Below are 12,294 nucleotides of genomic sequence, written 5' to 3'. Positions count from 1 at the left end.
ACACAACCCTATTTCATCTCTGTCTCTCTCTTTCCATTATATGAACTCTGTCTGATTTTAGTTTGGGGGGCTCTCAAATGCATAACTGCAAAGTTATCTCAAGATATGCACTCATTTTGAGTTTGTTCTCTAGACTGCAAACTAGATGAAGAGTTTTGGGGCTCTGGCACTGTGCATGAAAAGGAAGTTTTAGCTCTATTCAGATTAGAAAAAAAAAATAAATTTAAACATTTAGCCAAACCGGTTTGGCTCAGTGAATAGAGCGTCGGCCTGCGGACTGAAAGGTCCCAGGTTTGATTCCGGTCAAGGGCATGTACCTTGGTTGCGGGCACATTCCCAGTGGGAGGTGTGCAGGAGGCGGCTGGTCGATGTTTCTAGCTCTCTATCCCTCTCCCTTTCTCTCTGTGGAAAATCAATAAAATATATTTTTAAAAAAACATTTAGATGCAGACAGTAAGTTAGGGACGCTGTGCTCTACCTGGGGCCTGGGAAGTACTATTTACTTAAATGAGCAACCAGTCCATTTGTTCCATATGTTTTCTGTTCATATTATTTCCGGTTACAATATCTTAACTCTCCAGCAGATGGCATCTGTTTCAAAACTCTCATAAATTCTATTTACATTTCAGGACAAATAGGCTACTCATACCTTGAACCCTCTCTTAATTGATGTCCACATTTAATATCCAGGAAAAGCTGTTAGAAAATACTTAAGGATAAACAATTAATTCCCTTTGGGGGGTGGTAAGAGTCGTTCTTTTCTCTTCCTAAGCCCATGGCAGCATCCTGGATACCTAGGACGCCCTCAATCATTTGAAGGGCAATACAATCAGAATTAAACCCAGAAGCTCTCTTTGAAAAAAAAAATCTGCTACTTTAGTTACTTGCAGCAGTAAACAAGAGCTGAGTATTCAGGGCAGATTCAGAAAAACAAAGCTAACTTCCAATCTCTTCCAAGGGAGAGAGAAGAAAAAAAGGGAGTCAGTTCCTACGAGTAAGGGTGAATGAACACACGAAGCTTTGTGGCTAGTTGCCATCCAGAGCCTTTTTTTCTCTTTACTTTGTATGAAGGGATGGGTGTGATTGAATGACTTCTAATGTTTAATGACACCTTTGCTCCAGTGCTTTGTAAAGCTCACACATGAATACCCTGATCCATTTCCGATGATCCTGGGGGCCCCATTCTTTTGTGTCAAGCACAAGGAAAAAGGAGAGTGAGGGAGAGGCAGAGACAAAGAAACAGCCAATGTAACCAAGCTCGGAACATGATTTAAACAACCAACTTCGTAAACATCAATCTTAGCATGCGTTGTGTGAAATGGAGTCATACTCCAAAAGAAATGTTGGCTACATTTAAAAGATCACTTTGTCTAAAGAAAATGCCAAGCTGAATTTGCAAGCAGTAAGTCATCTTTCTACAAGAAGCTGACAAGACAAAAGCAACAGTGTGAAAAGGTGAAAAGACAGCCCATCTGAAAAAAGTAATAGCATTATAACCCTGTTGTTGGTTTTTTTTTTAAGGGTCTGGTTCTCTGGTGTTTTATTATTTATCAGGAATCAATATAGCTATGAAAAGAGCAATGGCTTAGAACCAAAATACTGGTATGCCTTGCTATGTTACTTTGGGTGATAATGTCACTTCCCTAGACCCCAGTTTCCATCTATGTAATATTAGGGAGTGGGACCACATGACGTCCGGGTTTACTTTTGGCTTATATGTGTTCCCATGGGGCACCCCTGCAGCCACAGAGCAGCCTCTTAGCACTCAAGTGTGAGTGTGAGTCACATGGAGCTTGGAGAGTGGTAGGGTCTGGAACTAGTTTGCCAAAACTGAGCCATTGGAAAGGTATGCAGTAAGGAAGCATTTCCAAATCCTTTCAGTTGCGTTCCCCCCTCCACCTCCCCCCCCCTTTCAGTTCCATGGCTATTTTCTGAGAGGAAAAAAAAAAAGAAGAAGCAGCAGCCCAGGCTTGGAAGCAAAGTCTTAGAAATGAATCTGCTTTGTTCTCACTTTTAGCTCAAAAGTAAAGTGCCTTCTGACCATTCAATTCTTTATGTACAGCATCATGCACGTCTGTGAATGTCTACTATAAGTTTGGAATTTTAAAATGCCTGCCATCTCCTCCTGCCTCAGCCACAGTTAATATACACAATGGATTCTTCAGAAGCGCAGAGTTAGAACATTGGAAGCAGCTGAATACTGATTTACATGAAAGCTGAAAGTGTACAGTACCAATAAAATGTATCTTTGACATCTTGGCTTCCAGAGGAACCCACTTCCTTTGTTCATTCACGAGTCCACGCTCTCTCCACCTCAGATTTAATTATCTTCCCAGCTCTCATTTGCGTATGTGTAGGCTACCATTCACAATGCTCCAAGCCATACATGTGGGAGGCACAAATCTTTTCATTAAAAAAAAAAAAAAGTGGACAAGCCATTCTGACTGCATCCTATGTGCTTTTGACAAAGCCAAAAGGATGCCGACTGTATCCCAAGAAGACCAATGCCCTTGAAGTAAAATTTGCTGTTTGGCGTATCGATCCACATCAATTTAGTTGAGACTTTCAATTATGTGTCAGATGCATAAAAGAACTGATTTAAAAAACAACCACCATAGGCTGTTGGAACTGGAAAGGACTTTATAAAACGAAGTCCAATCATTTTGTGGATGAAGGAAAGGAAGCCCAGAGACATACCCAGATGGAGAGTAGCAGAAGTGAGACTAGAACTTGAATTTTTTAAACTTACACAGATTTTTTTTTAAAAAATTATACATGACCACCATGCTCCCCAGCATCTATCCATCTCTTCATCCCAAATGAAACAGCCTCTGAGTACCAGGCCCTGATCTAGACCCAGGAAACAAAATAGTGTCCCTGTTCTTCAAGAAACTCACAGCATAGCTGGGTTTGCTCTTCAATAATCTTTTGGGAGGAAAAAGCCAGCTTTATAGTTGTTGTTCATAAATATTTTGAAAAATTATTACAACAAATGTTCCACTTTCCTTATTCTCTAAATACAGCAACACTTCATTTACTTGGCTTTGGCAGAGAATGAGGTGTTCCCTGTAAGTAAAGTCTGCAGACCTCTGAAATACAAACTCTGCACAGGACTCTTCCTTTAAGTGTATTTCATATTTCCCCGCCTTTGGAAACAAAGGATATTGAACATGATTTAATTTTCGCTTTTTAAACATGAGTCAGAGTGATCTCTTAGGAACACCATTATCATCCCGGACAGAGATGCTGTTCTGTGCCTAATTTTCCAGGTCTCTCTTTTAATATAAGGCAGTTAATCCTTTTCACTGTAAATTATCCTTCCTTTCATAATCCCCTTTAATTTGCAGGGCCAGGAATCATTTCAGGAAATTCATTAAAAATTATATCTTAAATCTGTATCAGGGACAGTAAGGCTTCAAGTAAGTGTCTGAGGTGTAGCATACATGCCTTTAATGGCTAGATGTGAAGCCCCAAATGACAGACTGTTGTTGTTGTTTTTTTGAGACTTCTAAGCTTAAAATGATATAGGAAGGGCCAGAGATGCCATGCCTTCTGGGCAAGCTGGCTGACCCTACAGTCAGCCTCAGATTAGAACCTTTCATCTTAGCCCCTGAACAGAAAGCAATGATTAGGCCATAGAGGTCCAAGCAGTTTCCAACAAAAGTGAGATTGTCTCCTGGAGGTACTTGGTTTCAGTAGAACCCAATTATATTTATTACAGCCATCAGAACGCTGTCCACCTGTCTAGCCAGAATATGTCCTGCCCCAGTGAGTTAGGGTCCAACAGTCCCAGCCTCCACTTACAGTGTGACCTACTGTCAAGTCCTGTGTCAAATCCTTTATAGAACAGGTATTCCTGAATTCCCTACAACTCTGTGATGTGGACACTACAATGTCATTTCATGGGAGGAACCTGAGGAACAGGGAATTTAGGCAATTGACCCAGGGTCAGCTAGCAACTAGGGAACCGGGACTCTTGACTCTCTGTGTCATAGACATTCACATGGCCAAAATGGTGACTCTGCAAATCTATGACTAAAATGGATGATGAAATTTCTGAAATTACTTTAAATTCATACCTGATAATAGCACGAGAGCTGCAGGGTGGTAAAAAGCAATATTAAGAAAAAAATCAATTTTGATTTTAGCTCATTGCTTGTCCCTCTGCAGGTCTTACTTCAAATTTTCTGATCCCTCATTTCCATGTTCTCTGCATATGCTTTATGATGAAGTATAAGGTCAAGGAAAGTATCAAGAAGCTCACATTATGTAATAAACATACAAGTAGATAAGTATACCCTCTGTCATATATTCCAAAAACATTTATTGGGAACTGACCATGTGATAGGCATTTTCCTACTTACCAAAGGACTTAAAGATGGATTGAAAGTGATCCTTGCCCTTGAGCTTCTGACAATCCCGTGGGAGAGACAGGATTATCAGTGTGTTCAGTGCTAAAACAAAGGCATGCTAAAAGGTGCTACGGGAAGGTAACACTGAACTCTGCTGAAGGAGATGATCAATGAGCTGGGGTGAGTGGGCTGAGTAAAGCCAGGAGGAGAGGGAAGGGCACTTCAGGCAGAGGGAACAGCATGAACAAAGGCATGGAGGAATGAAAGAGCTTTGGGTGGTATCTTCACCATGGCCAGTGCCATGAACCAAAGTAGTAAAGTGAGGCAGTAACTTTAAGTGCTGAAGTTTAAAATAGTTCTGTAAAATGATTCTATCACAATGATGGCCATTTTTATAAATGTAATGACTAAGTAAATGTATGACTAAATTTTCTGGCACAATTATAAGTAGACAAAACATGAAGTTGAAATTCTTGGAGAAAGCTAGTACACTACAATGAACCGGCAATGTTCAGAAATCCCAAATAGAATCCAATCTCTTTGGAACCTGTTCTTGTGTTATTTAACATGTCTTTATTCAATTACAAATTTTTGTCCCTGTGACTTTTCAGGCAATTCATCCTGATTTTTTAAATTTAGAAAATATTACTATTTACATTGTTACACACCATAAAATCCACCCACATAACCATTTTTATAACACTTAAACGGGAAACATTAATGCATGAACAGAGGCCCTGGATTTAAATGAAAAGACCTAATGAGAAGAAAATGGAGATTTAAGCAAAAATTACACTTCTTCTTTTGTGACTTTGAATGTTTTACAACTCGTTGAAGCTGTGGCCCTCTGGTTAAAGACCGAAGGGCCATCTTCAATGTTTCTGCTCCCTGAGAGAAAATTAGGGTTCTCTGCAAATGAATCACCTCTTTTACAATCACTACTAAGTTTTAGTTTACTGATGGCAGTCTTGTGGCTGGGTGGGATTTAAAAGACTTAGTCCTTTCAAAACCGTTAAAAAGCAGATCAGAGAATGAATAATGCAATTCTGTTTATTGAATATCATAAGTAGTTCTTCATGAGACTAGTCTAAAGTATCAGTCTTCAGTCATGGAAAGGGAAACTCAGACCCTGAGAGGCAGAGTGATTTCTAGGATTCATGAGAAATGGGAGCTGGGATCAGCAATCTTGATTGCCAAGTTACTCTGGATCTGAAACCTAGACAGATGTGTAGATGAAAGAAACTGAAGCGAAGAGGCAACTGTGCCCTGTGTTATTTGGCTGTTCTGGAAGAGTAATGATTTGCTCTATAATTTCCCTTTAAGGAACTTCTCTGCTAGGTTGTCGAATTCCCTGGAAAATGCTCACATATGAGATTCATTTAGAAAGCCTCTGAATTTGCTTTAAGCAGATTGACAGCTATTCTTTTGATTGCAAAAAGTTGTCCGCTAGGATTGTTCTTCCTCTCTGCTTTTTCTGGATGAAGAGATGGTGCGATTGCAACAGTTGGTGAAGGACTTAAGTTCACACGATGGAGTGTGCATCTGAGGGCTGGCTGAACGCTGTGCTAAAGGAGCTGGCATCAGGAGAGCCATGCATTGCAGGTCCTTTTTCTGAACAATGTCATAGGACGAGGAAAATGTAAAAGCAGAAAGCAAGTTGGAGATGAAAGCGGTTTCCTGCTAAGTACATCAATTGCTCAAATGGAGAGAAGAAACGGAAACCAGATTTGTTCCTTGGGATAGAGGTGTCTACCACCAGCCCAGTTTTGACATCTGGATGCCACGGGTGAACAAAGCGTGTAGGAGCCACAAGTCCTATAAGACAAGCCACTTTCTTTCCATATGAAGGGTATAAAAACCTATCAACCAGAATCTCAAAAAAAAATTGTTTTCAGGTAATTTCCATTTCAAACAAAACTTCCCTTCTTTCCTTCCTTTCCCTGTTTCCCCTTCTTCTCTCCTGTTCTTCCTTTCCCCCCACCATGATTTCATTTTTCTCTGTGCTAAGAGGAAGTAGCTCAGATCAAGCCTACTTAATGTAAATATACCCCATAAATAGGAACGCAACAAAATGAAGAACCCTTTTCCCTCTTATTTTTTTTTCAGGTTGTTCTCAAAGCAAACGCCTTTGCTTTTCACTTTCATGCTGTTCCTGTTGCTTAAAGGGGGATGGGCTTCATCATTGCACGCAGAGCACATGTTCTGATCGGCTGGCCAATGGCCCACAGTAACAATAACTCTAACTGAAAACAACAGATCCAAAGTGCGACCTGACCTGCTAGTTAACCTCTGGGAACAGAGGGCTCCTCAAGGCAGTGAGACTCACATTTACTGAAAACTGCCCTGTTCCAAGTACGGTGAATCAGATGGTGAACGTGAAAAGCTCTCTAGCACAGGCGTTTCACTGAATCGAAGCCTCATAACCAAAGAGGAAACCATCACACCGTGAGAGAAAGCTCCACTTTCGGCGTTATTCAAAGGAAAGAGTGTATTTAAAAGAAAAATGGCTATTTTAGTAATCATGTCAAAAAGAATGCTACTATTTTGATATTTTTTCTCATCTATTTAATCAATGAAGACAAAGTAAATAAAAAGTTCAGGAGGGGCTGGAGCAGGGTACTTTTTTTTTTTTTTTTTTTGCCTCGGTTGGTGTCACCTAGATGATTCAAAGGAAACAGAAAGTTGCTACAACTGTGATGTGGCATTTATAATAAATGGCTCCCCCTCATACGGCCCAGACACTCGGCGATTTAACTGGTAATGCCAACGGGATGATGTAGTATTTCCTGTACGGTTTTAACTTCTCAGTAAGCATGTAGGCACTGCCGTGAAGCACAGGTAAAAAGTTCACAGCTGGGGGGGCGGGGGGGGGGGGGGGGTTGTAGGAAGTTCTCTGCAAAGCGCTAAGCTCACAGAGGCATCCAGCTGGAAACAGCCTTGGGAATGGAGGAGGGTCTCACACATGTTAGCAATTTGAAACGTACAGAACCTGGGTTTTAGGGGTACGATGCGGCTGGCAGAGCTTTCCCTCAAAGGGGTTCTGAAATATGGAGTGGTGGGAGGAAGGGAAATGTAGGCCCAGGGACAAAAGCTGAGAGCACTTTAAGGCCATGGCTGCTAATTTTACTGCTCAGCCAGGGCAGCCAGGCGGGAAGTGCCCCCCAGCACCACCCCCTCGCCTCATCTAAAGGATGCCCCGTTTGAAGACCTGCCTCAAATGCCCTATCAACTAGATGGGGCTGCTTCCTGTTTAAAAAATCTCACCTAGAACTCTGTAAGAGTATTTTCCTCCGGGGCCTTCTTTAACTGATCTTTTCCTCCCTTTCCACCTCTCTCACCATGAGGTCACACCTGCCTTGACAAGGACCATGTCTTACTCATCTGTTATACTGAAGCCAAATACGATCTTGTTGCCAACCTTTCACCCCAATAAAGGCTTTTGAAAGCTTCCGGCTGACTTTAGGATAAAACTCAAACAGACTTTTGAACATGGCTCATATAGGTCCTTTACAATTTGGTCCCAGTCTGAGCCCACCTTTCTGTCCATCTCTCTGGCCTTCAATGATTTTTCCTTTCCAGCACATTCCTTCTCTGTCACTCCCTGGCTTTGTGCATGGTGTTTCCTTGCCTGAGAGACATGCTGTCCACCCATCTCCACACCCGTCTGTCTGTTGCTGCCTCTCCCCTCAGCGCTCAAACTCTTGTTCAGGGACCTCTTCCCTGCCTCTCAAAGTTACACATCCTATACTCTCCAATGCTCCCCCTCTCATAACTCAGGCTTAATTTTTATTGCTTGTTTCGTGTCTGTTTTCCCAGCTAGACTGCAAGTTCTGGGAAGTCACGGGCTGTCTCTATCTTTTTAATACTGTACTTTCAGTGCCTAGGGCATGAAGCTTGGATGTATGGTTCTATTATATAAGAACTCAAAAAAATGTTACTTTTTGAGTAAGTGAATTAATAGCTATTGTAATAATGACTACCATGGCCTGAGTGCTAACTCTGTGCCAATGAGTATGCTACACACTTTATACGCATTATGCCACTTAACTGTCACAGTGGTCCCATTAGTACCTGTAATACGTATTATTACTCCTATTTATAGATGAGAAACCAAGTCGAACAGAGGTTATTAATTACCCATGTTACCTAGCTCAAATGACAAAGCCGGGATCTGCGCCCAAGGCTGCCTCACTCCAAAACTTAAGGCTTTTTATGGAGCTACACTGTTTCCCACATAGTTGCCCAATCAATGCTCATTAACACACACACACACACACACACACACACACACACACACACACACACAGAAATTTACTACTTTCTTCCAATGTGAGAATCCCTTTGTAATTATATTTGATTTGAATTCATGTGATTAGAACTACTTCTAATTTTAATAAAAGTCTCTAAATTCCACATCCAAATCCAGTTCTGAATTTCTCTTTTTGCTGTTAAATCAATGTCTGCTGGACTAGAGTTCAACCAAGGGCTTCAGTTCTGCTCAGATGTTGCCTGTGTGCTTGGAAACGGGATGAGTTCATGTCTGTATAGTAAGCGAAGGGTGGCCAGGACATCTTTTACCTAAGGATTCCAAAGCTCATTATTGGCTAGTGAACTTTCAAACTCTGTTTTCCTAAAGATACATGGTTCAATGCAGTGTCAGGTTAGTACCAAGGTTCCTAAGTGGCAATCTTTATTCCACAAGTTAAAAAACATGTAAAATTAGGTCACAGTACAGAAGCTCAATATAGGAAAACTCCCAACCAGCAGGGTGATTCAGTAATGGAATGTGTTCCTAGAGCAGCAGCGGGGAGCTGGGTGACCACTGGTCAAGTGCATTCTAGAAAATGATGTGTACATTGGGTGGAAAGTTAGATAAGAGAACTAATGCCCTTTCAAATTCTGAGAAGGAATAGTCGATGAGATGTTTGTGTTAAATGATTCTGATGGTTCATGTGAATGCTGAAAAATAGTTTTAAAGTACATGTATGAAAAGTACAAGCTTTGGATTCAGACATTCCTAAGTTCAAGTCTTTCTCTACCCTTACCAGCTATGTACCTTAGGCAAGTCTCTGAGCCTTTCTAAACCTCAGTTTCCTTTTCCATGAATAACTAGTGACTGTTATATTTGTAGAAGGCAATATATTCAGACAGTGGGATATAGTTACAGGATCTTGTGCAAATTATTTAACCACCATGCACCTCAGTGTATTCTAAAATGTGGAAGATATGTAGCATTTTCCTCAAAAATTTTTTATAAAGATTAAATAAATTAACAATATCAAGTGCTTGGATTATCTCCTGGCATAGAATAAATCTTCAAGTGGTTTTAACTGTTGTTATTAAGATCTGGAAAACAACTGATTTTTTTTTCACTTTTCATCCAGAAGTTTCATATTTTATAAACTCCACCACTGTTTGTCATCTTGCTTAAATTCTACATGCAGAATAAAAGTTGAAAGTTTAAGGAATGATTAGAATTCATGCCCTAAATCAGGAAGCCAACATCTCAACAAGGGACTGTATTCTTAAAAAGCTAGAAGGAATGTTTTTATGTCAAAGTTAACAGGAAATAGCTTATTTCCAGAACCTACAGTATCTGAACAAAACTGATCTTTTTTTATGATTTGGAAAATGTTCTGAATACATGTCTGATAGATTTCAAAATGCTTGTACACATAAAAAAAAGGAAAGGTCCAAGAAAAGTTACTAACAAAATTTCCCTGGTTTTATAAAATGTTTATTCCAAAGGCCAAGGGAAAGAAATAGAGGGGTTCTTCTAACGCACCGAAGTTAGCAATTGATATTAGTTCTCAATGCCCAGCAAGGCAAAGCATGTTTCACTCTCTCCTGTGTCTCACCTGGCATATAGCACTCTGTCTCCCAGACAACCTTAGCTTAGCTGTTTGTTTCCCAAAATTCTTTGGGATGACAACATAGAGAGTCCAGCAAGGAGAATCATGATTCATTCCATAAATTTCACAAATATTCATGAAGGATGATCTAGGTCTTGCCTGGTTCTGGGGAGTTGCCTTTTATTGTGAATTTTTATGTGCCAGGAACTGCTTAACATAAATGCTATCATTCAATCCTTATAAAATAATGTATGGGAGGTGTTCCTCTCATTTTATAGATGATGAAACACAGAGAGTTTAGGTACTTTATGAGGATCACATGGCTAGGGGCTGACAAAGCTGGGATTGGAACCATAGTCTGTCTGACCACAAAGTGATGCTGTTAACCATTCTCTGCTGCCTCCTATTGGGAGAGACAGACGACTGAGCTGGGGCTGTTAGGATACAGCAACCTCCTTGTATCCCACCTGTTTTTGTGCTCGGCCAAGGCACAATAGGAAAATTGGTTAAGATGGCCTTTGGCCTACCCAGACTCCTAGGCCTTCTCCCCTTTCTCTTTCCAACCTCTTACAAAAAAAAAGATTGAAAACTTGCTGAAAGGAAAATGTCAAGGACTCGTAATCACCTAGTTACCTCTCCCAGGGAGCTGAGCAATTCCATCAGCAGCAACCCCAGGGGAGCAGGGGATATCTTATCTGCCTGGGCCCTGGTCTGATTCTTCCTAGCACTGCCTGGAGCTTGCTGATAGGGTACCAGTGCTGCAGGATCCTCTCACCAACGGTGACAAGTGGAGTATGTAAACAGTGTCATCACGTGCTGAATGACTCATGGAGGCAGGCACACACTGCCATCCTGAGGGCACAAGGCAGAGCCCCATCTTTGTGAAGGGAAGGACAGCAGCTTCCGAAAGAGGATGGGATCAAGGCCTTCATCCCCAAAGGATTCCCTGCCCACTGCTTTGCAGTCAGTGGGTAACCTCAGCGACACTGTGGCTCACGGGGAAGGGAAGAGAAGGTGATGTAGAAGGACTGGACAGGTCATATTACACTCAGCCCTGAGCACCTATCTGTAAACACTACACATTCTTTATTGATATGGACCTAGTGATATGTGTGTGCATGTGCGTGTGCATGTGCGTGTGTGTGTTTTATAAGAGTTGACCTAAAGTGAGACAAGATTCCATTGAATTACTGAGACCCGGACTCTCTGAATGGATTCTATTAGATAAGGAAAGTAGAATGAAAAGTTTTATTTGTTCAACAAATATTGATTGAGATTTACAAAGTGCTAGACACTATTTGTGCTGGATAGACAATAGCGAACAGAACTAAAAGAACACACACCCCTGCTTCATGGTACTTATATTCCAGTGAGGGCAGACGGACATAAACAAAAACAAGTAAATTGAACAGTGTGTCCAAAGGTGATAAGAACTATGGAGAAAACTAAACTTGGTAATGAAAATAGAGAAGTACTAGTATATAGAGAATAGAAAGACTCTGAGATGAGCATGTACCTGGTGCATGCTGGGAATGCAGGTGTGATGATAGAGAAACGGAGAGCAGTGGGAGCTGTGCTGGAAGGAGGTGTGTGTGTGTGTGTGTGTGTGTGTGCGCGCGCGCGCACGTGTGCTCTTGCACTTGTGATCTTGCAGTCAGATCTTATAGGGCCTTGTGAGGACTCAGGCGTTTAACCCCTGTGATATGGGAAACCAGTGGAGAGTTCTGAGCAGGGGAGAGGTGTGACAGAAGACCTGGTCAGACTTCCCCGGAGTTTCTTGCAGAATGCCACAAACATCTAATCTGCTTCCTGAGCAGGCATAGGAACCTTGCCCTCAGAACACTTTCTTTAGCTGGTAGGCTTCCATTTTCATATAATTTTCTGTGGCCATAGCATCTCCAGTATCAATACTTGACTGTCCGTATAGCCTGACACTATTTTAAAAACAAATCTTCAAGACACGGACTGCCTTTCAAAATGCCTTCTTCCACAAAACAGGGCATGCATTTAAAGACATAACAAGGGGCCATTCTATCGAAGCAAATGTGTTTCTTGCAGCCAACAGCACGGCCCTGTAACAGCGATGTTTC

The 12,294-nt window shown here is 41.3% G+C and overlaps 1 protein-coding gene across 2 annotated transcripts in view; it reads right to left on the bottom strand.

Moving 5' to 3' along the window:
* MAML2 (mastermind like transcriptional coactivator 2) overlaps positions 1-12,294 on the bottom strand; it is a 356,704-nt gene that overhangs the window by 74,073 nt on the left and 270,337 nt on the right. The window lies entirely within an intron of this gene.

The sequence above is a fragment of the Myotis yumanensis genome, unplaced genomic scaffold (genome assembly GCF_028538775.1).
Source record: "Myotis yumanensis isolate MYYU_CA2020_CCGP unplaced genomic scaffold, mMyoYum1.0.hap1 SCAF_10, whole genome shotgun sequence".
NCBI classification, from domain to species: domain Eukaryota; kingdom Metazoa; phylum Chordata; class Mammalia; order Chiroptera; family Vespertilionidae; genus Myotis; species Myotis yumanensis.
This window is presented reverse-complemented; position numbering and strand designations above follow the sequence as displayed.